Source organism: Phoca vitulina, unplaced genomic scaffold (assembly GCF_004348235.1).
Source record: "Phoca vitulina isolate PV1807 unplaced genomic scaffold, GSC_HSeal_1.0 scaffold18, whole genome shotgun sequence".
Taxonomy (NCBI): Eukaryota; Metazoa; Chordata; class Mammalia; order Carnivora; family Phocidae; genus Phoca; species Phoca vitulina.
Genome location: NW_022589721.1, coordinates 8,080,899 through 8,087,794, shown reverse-complemented (window position 1 = coordinate 8,087,794; position 6,896 = coordinate 8,080,899). Strand labels below are relative to the sequence as shown.

Here is a 6,896-nt window from a genome sequence, read left to right as displayed (position 1 = left end):
TTGGGCTCAGGTCATGATTTCAGAGTCCTGAGATCAAGCCCCGCATTGAACTCGTGCTGGGCTGGAGCCTGCTTAATATTCTCTCTCTCCCTCTCTGACTTTAAATCTCATTTTCATTCATTATTTTGCAAATGTTTATTGAGCACCTACCTTACTAAACCACTACTAATCTAGGCACTGAGGATACAATTTAAAAAACAAACAAAGGAAAAAAATAGTCCACATGACAGCAGTTATATAATATATATATATATATTTATTTATTTATAATTTGTAACGACTGAAACAAAACAGAACTAAAACCACAGCTTCTGGAAGAACCATTTGTTCTTGCTGGTCTTGTACATCTTGAACTTGACTTCAGCCCCTCGTCAGGCCTTGTATTTAAGAGCAGGGTTTCTGAACACATCATTGTTGCTGACAGGTTTGTCCAAGAGGATATCCACAGGGTACCCTGTGGGCAAGAGGTGATTGTATTTACAAACTTTCACAAAACATTTGATCTTTGACCTCTTCTTGCCCATGGCAGCTGTCACTTTGCTGGGATGCTGGTCAATTCCAGACACCAAAGCATGACCGTAGGGCTGATTTGAGGTGGCAATCCTCAGTATTCTTCACAAGGACCACTTCGCCTTGGAAGTAGCTTCTTGCCAGGACCAGCACCACGGTCCCAGTTCTCACGAACTTGCTCTTTTGACACCAACCACCCGAGCCTTATAACAGACAATAAACAATATGAATATTAATTTAAATAAAGCATTATATAGTGACAAGTGCTAGGGGATAAAGTAGGGAAGCTTAGAAAATATGAATATACGATATTTAATTTGAATGGTCAAGAAAGACTTTAAAAAATTACCATTTTAGTAAAATTCTCAAATGTAATTAAAAGGTCAGTCATGTCAATATCCATAGAAAGAACATTCTAGAAAGAAAAGAAGAGAGAGGATAAAGGCCTTAGGCATGTTTTTTTGTTTGTTTTCTGGTGAGTTACAGAGATAGTAAGGAGGCCAGTGTGTCTGGAGCAGAGTAAGAAAGAGGGTGGGTGCAGATTATGAGGTCAAGGATGTAATAAAGCAGATAAGAAGGATGGATGAAAGCCTAGAAAGTCTTTAGTTTTACTTTACAGTAGAGTATTTTGAGAAGAAAAACAGTATAATCTGATTTACATTTTACAAGGTTTGTGAATGTTATTTAGTATAGACTGAAAGACTCTCTCAAACTCATCATCTCACTCCTCTAAATTATCGCCTTATTGGATACTGATCATGTGAATACATTTTGATCATGATGTCCTACAAATATCATAGAAGTAATTTTCTAAATATTATTATTCCCTGCCTTATTTTTGATTAGCCTATTTCCTACTGCTGAAGTGTTCTCTAGATATAAAGAGTTTATTCATTAGGAATCACTTTCTCATTGGAAGACATTGAAACTGAACTCAAACTGTCTTAAGAATAAAAGGGAGTGTGGCTTTACTGAACCATATAAATACAATTAGCTTCATGCTTAGATCCTATTTTTCATAAGAAGTTATCAGTGCTTTATCCCTTATCTTTTCTGTAGATTTGTTTGCCTCTGTTTGTTGACTTCACTCTCTAAGAGGTTCTCAATACCTGGGAAAAATGATACCTGTTTGCCACACCAAGAAACATTCCAATGGCTTAATGAATCAGCAGCTTAAAATATCTTATCTTTATCAGTGACTATACATCAAACACATTCAGATTTTCTCTTTGGACATACTTGGTTGATATGGCCAATCCTGAGCCCAATACTATGGCCAAGAGGATAAGTTATCTACTTAATTGACATGAATTTAGCCCCACAATCTGGGAAAGTCAGATCATTGTGATTTACTGCCACAAGTCTGAATCACATATCTTATTCCTGTGGCCTGTGAAGAGCATGCTATTGTGACTTTCAGCCACAGGGATGAAGGGATGGCAGGTAAGGAAAAAAATCAGTTCTACATAAGAAGATTGGAGCGGTAGTGTCAAAGAAACATATAGGAACGTTTAATAGGAGATTAAGACTATCAGTAACATAATCCAAAATGGGCAATGGTGGTGAGATTAAAGGGAATTTAGGAAACAATATAATGTTTTGTGTTATATAAAGCAATCTTACATATGGTTGGAGTACACTTTAAATATTCCAAAGCCTAGGGGTGCCTGGGTGGCTCAGTCGTTAAGCGTCTGCCTTCCGCTCGGGTCATGATCCGGGCAGCCTGCTTCTCCCTCTCCCACTCCCCCTGCTTGCATTCCCTCTCTCACTGTGTCTCTCTCAGTCAAATAAATAAATAAAATCTTAAAAAAAAAAATCTTCCAAAACCTAATTCACTCTGCCTTCTGATATTTCACTTCATGTAAGAAGTATGTTTGACTTCTGGTATATTAAAAAACTAAGTGTGTGTGTGTGTGTGTGTGTGTGTGTGTGTGTTCATGTATGCATAAACTAACATAAATTAATATGGTATGCATATAGGCAAAAGCACATTGGTAGAGATTATGGCTCTTTTTCTAATAGCACAGGATCTAGCACATAGAAGATAATAATTTTTCAGTGAAGCCTTATTAAATCAGCTTGTGAATAAATGTTTCATATATGACCAAGAACTGTGAAGATTGTTTCTAATGTGTTCATTCTTGTACATAATAGCTTCTAATATGCAGTAATTCTTTCTTTTTTTAAAACAAGGACTTAAATCCTAAAAGGTTATGCACTTTAAAATTCCTCTAATTCTTTCCTTCTTTATTTACTTTTAAATTTGGAATTTAAATAAAAATATCTTAAATGTTAAATTATTAATACAGGATCAAAAGCAAGATTGAAAACGTGTATTGTGGATGTTTTAATTATATTTTTTATTCTATTTCTTTTCTTTCTGTCTCCTTTACTTGTGAGAAGAGAAACTAATTCTTACTTTAACTTTTTTAAACTGCTATTCTGGGGCGCCTGAGTGGCGCACTCAGTTAAGCATCTGACTCATGGTTTGGGCTCAGGTCATGAGATCAGGGATGTGAGATTGAGTCCAATGTTGGGCTCCACGCTCAGCATGGAGTCTGCTTGGATTTTCTCTCCCTCTCGCTCTGCTTCTTCCCCCACCCCCTGCTCTCTCCCTGTCTCTCTCTCTCAAAAATAAATAAATCTTTAAAAAAGTAAAATAAAAGAAAGTGCTGTTCTACTCCCGGAAACAATATTACACTATATGTTAACTAACTAGAATTTAAATAAAAATTTGAAAAAGAAAAAAAAAAAGTGCTGTTGTATTCAGAATGAACTAAATTTGCCCTACTTCATTAAACATAATCACATTTATTCATTTTATATGAACACCTTGTGATTATTGTTTTACCTCCCTAAATTGTTTTATATAGACACAAAACACTTCTGCTTAACTTGATGATCCTATCTCTACCAAAATATTAGGCAGCTGTGACAGGATGCAATTTGTTTTTTTCTACATACTGGAGACTAAGATGGACTGATGTTACATGAACTTCCTAATGTTCCAAATTCTGATGCACACATTTTCCACAAACTGTTTCCAAACATAGGTCACTGGATATTTCTGAGCAGAAGATAATGAAATAAAATGAAAAAATGAAGACTTAGAGTTTCTCTGTAGTGGGTAGTATGAAATCACAGTAATATATTTTATATTTTTCATTGGAAGGTTCATGTGAATCAGCCCACACATTAAAATGCAAAAATTTTGGGCGCCTGGGTGGCTCAGTCGTTAAGCATCTGCCTTCGGTCAGGTCATGATCCCAGGGTCCTGGGATCCAGCCCCACATCAGGCTCCCTGCTCAGCAGGAAGCCTGCTTCTCCCTCTCCCTCTGCCCCTGCTTGTGTTCCCTCTCTCGCTGTGTCTTCCTCTGTCAAAAATAAATAAAATCTTTAAAAAATAATAAAATAAAATGCAAAAATTTTATTGTCAAAGAATGCAGCAGAAATTAAATCATTAATTTCATTGGATGAACGCATGATCTTACTACCCTGAAAGATGTCTATCTCTCTGGACTATATGCTATATTTCAAAAGGAGAATAAACAAAGAAAGCCCTTGTTTATAAAACTTGATTTCCCACGAAAACATTCTTTAGAAGCAAAATTATCATTTTGTTCATTATTTGTAAGGACCTGACATTGCAGCAAACATATTAGGTATATTTATTGTTGCAAAACAAGTATGTGACCAATTTTCTTTACGGAGAGTAGAAGAGGTCATTTCTCTATTCTGTTAACAGGTTTCACTCACTATCTTTCCCCTTCAAAATATAATATTTTGGATCTCTATGTTAGAGATAAAGATCTGTCACTAATACACATACGACAAGTGCATTGCTTCTGATGTGACCTTTTTCTAAAGAAACCATTCCCATACACTGTCAGGCGTCTTTTCTCAGCAATCTCAAGATATGAACTCACTTGGCAAAAGGCTTTATTGTAGGGAACTTTGCACATTGTTTTCATTACTTTTAAGGTATTTTAAAGCCTACACAGCTGTAAAATTGTTTTATCTCCTCTTTTCTCCCCCAATAAGGATTAGCTGAAGTCCAAGAAGTATTATAAGCCTGATAAAGCTTTCAGTGCCTTTACTCTCAACTTGAAATGAGTCCAAATATCTCTAACTCCAACATATCAAACTTAAAGTATCTCAAAAAACCCAAGTGGCTCAAAAATCCTCTACCACCTTCAGGGCTGAAGCCCTCATCCCTCCAGCTGCTGGGAGTGTAGTCTCTCAGCTGAGTCTCTCTGAAGAAATTGCACTAAGTTTTAGAGAGCCACCTCACCAAGATTATGTGTCTTTCTGAAGAGGTAGTCCATATCCAATGCCTGGCCAGAATGGGCATGGTAAGGTGGGTTGAGGGTAAGAAACTGTTAAAAGGCTCAGTCGTTTTCCCTCCAATCATAACAACCTGGAAGAGTCATCTTTGCTCTGGTGGGATTGACTGGTCTTTGCCACAATGGTATACAGTTCTAATCATCCCTCTGCTCAGTCCTGTTTGTTGTTGTTGTTTTGTTGTGTGTTTTTTTAACTCTCTCACAGATGTTATTCCTAAAAACAATAAACTTCTTGCGTACAAATCTCTGTAGGGCAGCCTATTTCCCACAGAAGCTGACTAACAACACAACTTCTTTAAAGTAAGAATATGCAATTCTCTTTCTTCACAAAACCTTGAAATTAATGAAGAAAATCTTATATCACTACCTTCAGTATGTGAAATAATAGTGGACAGAATAAAAGTATTTGGCTGCTTTTGGGTGGAATTGTCACTGGGACTAAGTATACATTTATTACCTTAATTAGCTTTTAAATTATAATTCTAAGTCTGAAGTACAAAATAAAAAACAAACTGATATTGAGGCTATTTCTTTACACTTACGTATATTCTTTCAGTATTGACTCTTTAAAAAAAAAAAAAAAACTGGTGAATTCACTTCTCTCTCTTCCCAACCCCCGTCTTTTCTGTGTGTGTGTGTGTGTGTGTTTGGAGGTGGGAGGTAAGGTTTAAAATAAATTTTAAATTATACAATATTAGATTCAATTACGACATGTATTTTTAGCATATGCCTAAATTGTGTTCCTTTGATTTTATCAGTTTTTTTATTTTACCATTTTTTAAAGTTTATTTTCAGAGTTAAAGAGTTTTAAAATATTTGGGGGCTTAGTCACTTCCTTCCCCTTGTCCAGTTGTGGACATTTCCCCCCTACATCTTTTGTGTTTCTCATTATAAATGCATCTTTCAAATATTAACAAATTGGCTTCAGGAAGGTACTAATTTGCTATCCCATCAGCAATGTAGGAAAGTGCTCACTTTACAATGTTAATTATATACCATATTATCTTTTTTTTACTTTTGTCAATATAATGGATGAAATGCAATATATTTCATTGCTTATTTTACCTTCTAAAACTAACGATTGAAATTGAAAATATTTGTACATTTGTGTCCAACAAAATGATGGCATGACCTTTGGGCCCCTGCCACCATATAAATTAATATGAAAATTGCTCCTAAGCTACACCTGGATTAGTGTCTTGTGGTTGCCCAGTGGAAAGCAAGATCAACCCAGAATCCAGAATTCAGTTCAAATATTGAGATAGATGATGCTATCCAAGTACCAAGAGGTATAAAACATTTATTACTCACATTATAAGGTTTTCTTGGGAAAGTAAGGCAGACTTACACTAAAGTATAAAAATGACTGAATAGAGCAAAGAGGAGGGACACCTAGGTGGCTTGGTAGGTTAAGTGTCTGTCTTCAGCTCCGGTCATGATCCCAGGGTCCTGGGATCCAGCCCTGCATCGGGCTCCCTGCTCAGCGGGAAGTCTGCTTCTCCCTCTCCCTCTGCTGCTCCCCATGCTTGTGCTCTCTCTCTCTCTGACAAATAAATAAATAAAATATTTTAAAAAATAGAACAAAGAGGAACAAATGGCTTGGAATTTTATAGTGATTAGAGGGTAGTTTCAGGTTTAGAGTCCCCACTCATTGTCCTGGATTTTGTGTGGTTTGAACTTTCCACCAGAACCAAGGGAAGGAGTCTGTGGACTTGTAAATGGGCTTGCTAAGGTGTGGGACAAGAGATGTACAAGGAAGTCTTGGACTTGAAATATGTCAGCAGTCAAACAACAAAACTGCAATCAGACTCTGTCTTACAGTTAAAAATAAAGTGAAATAACAAGTGCTAGAAATAGAGAAAGAACTCAAAACTACAGAGGAAAGAGCATATTGACATCCTAAGAAGAGCCCAGAGTACTGTAAACCATGGAATTTGATTGACTGAGACCATTGAATGACTTTATGTCTTCACCCATCACCCAGTGACATTCCTCAAATTTTGAAATGCTGTTACTCAACTTAAAAAGAAATTAGTAAATCAA

At 36.2% G+C, this 6,896-nt stretch overlaps 1 pseudogene; it reads right to left on the bottom strand.

Moving 5' to 3' along the window:
- Positions 1-296: 296 nt before the first annotated feature.
- LOC116639581 overlaps positions 297-6,896 on the bottom strand; it is a 48,211-nt pseudogene continuing 41,611 nt past the window's right edge.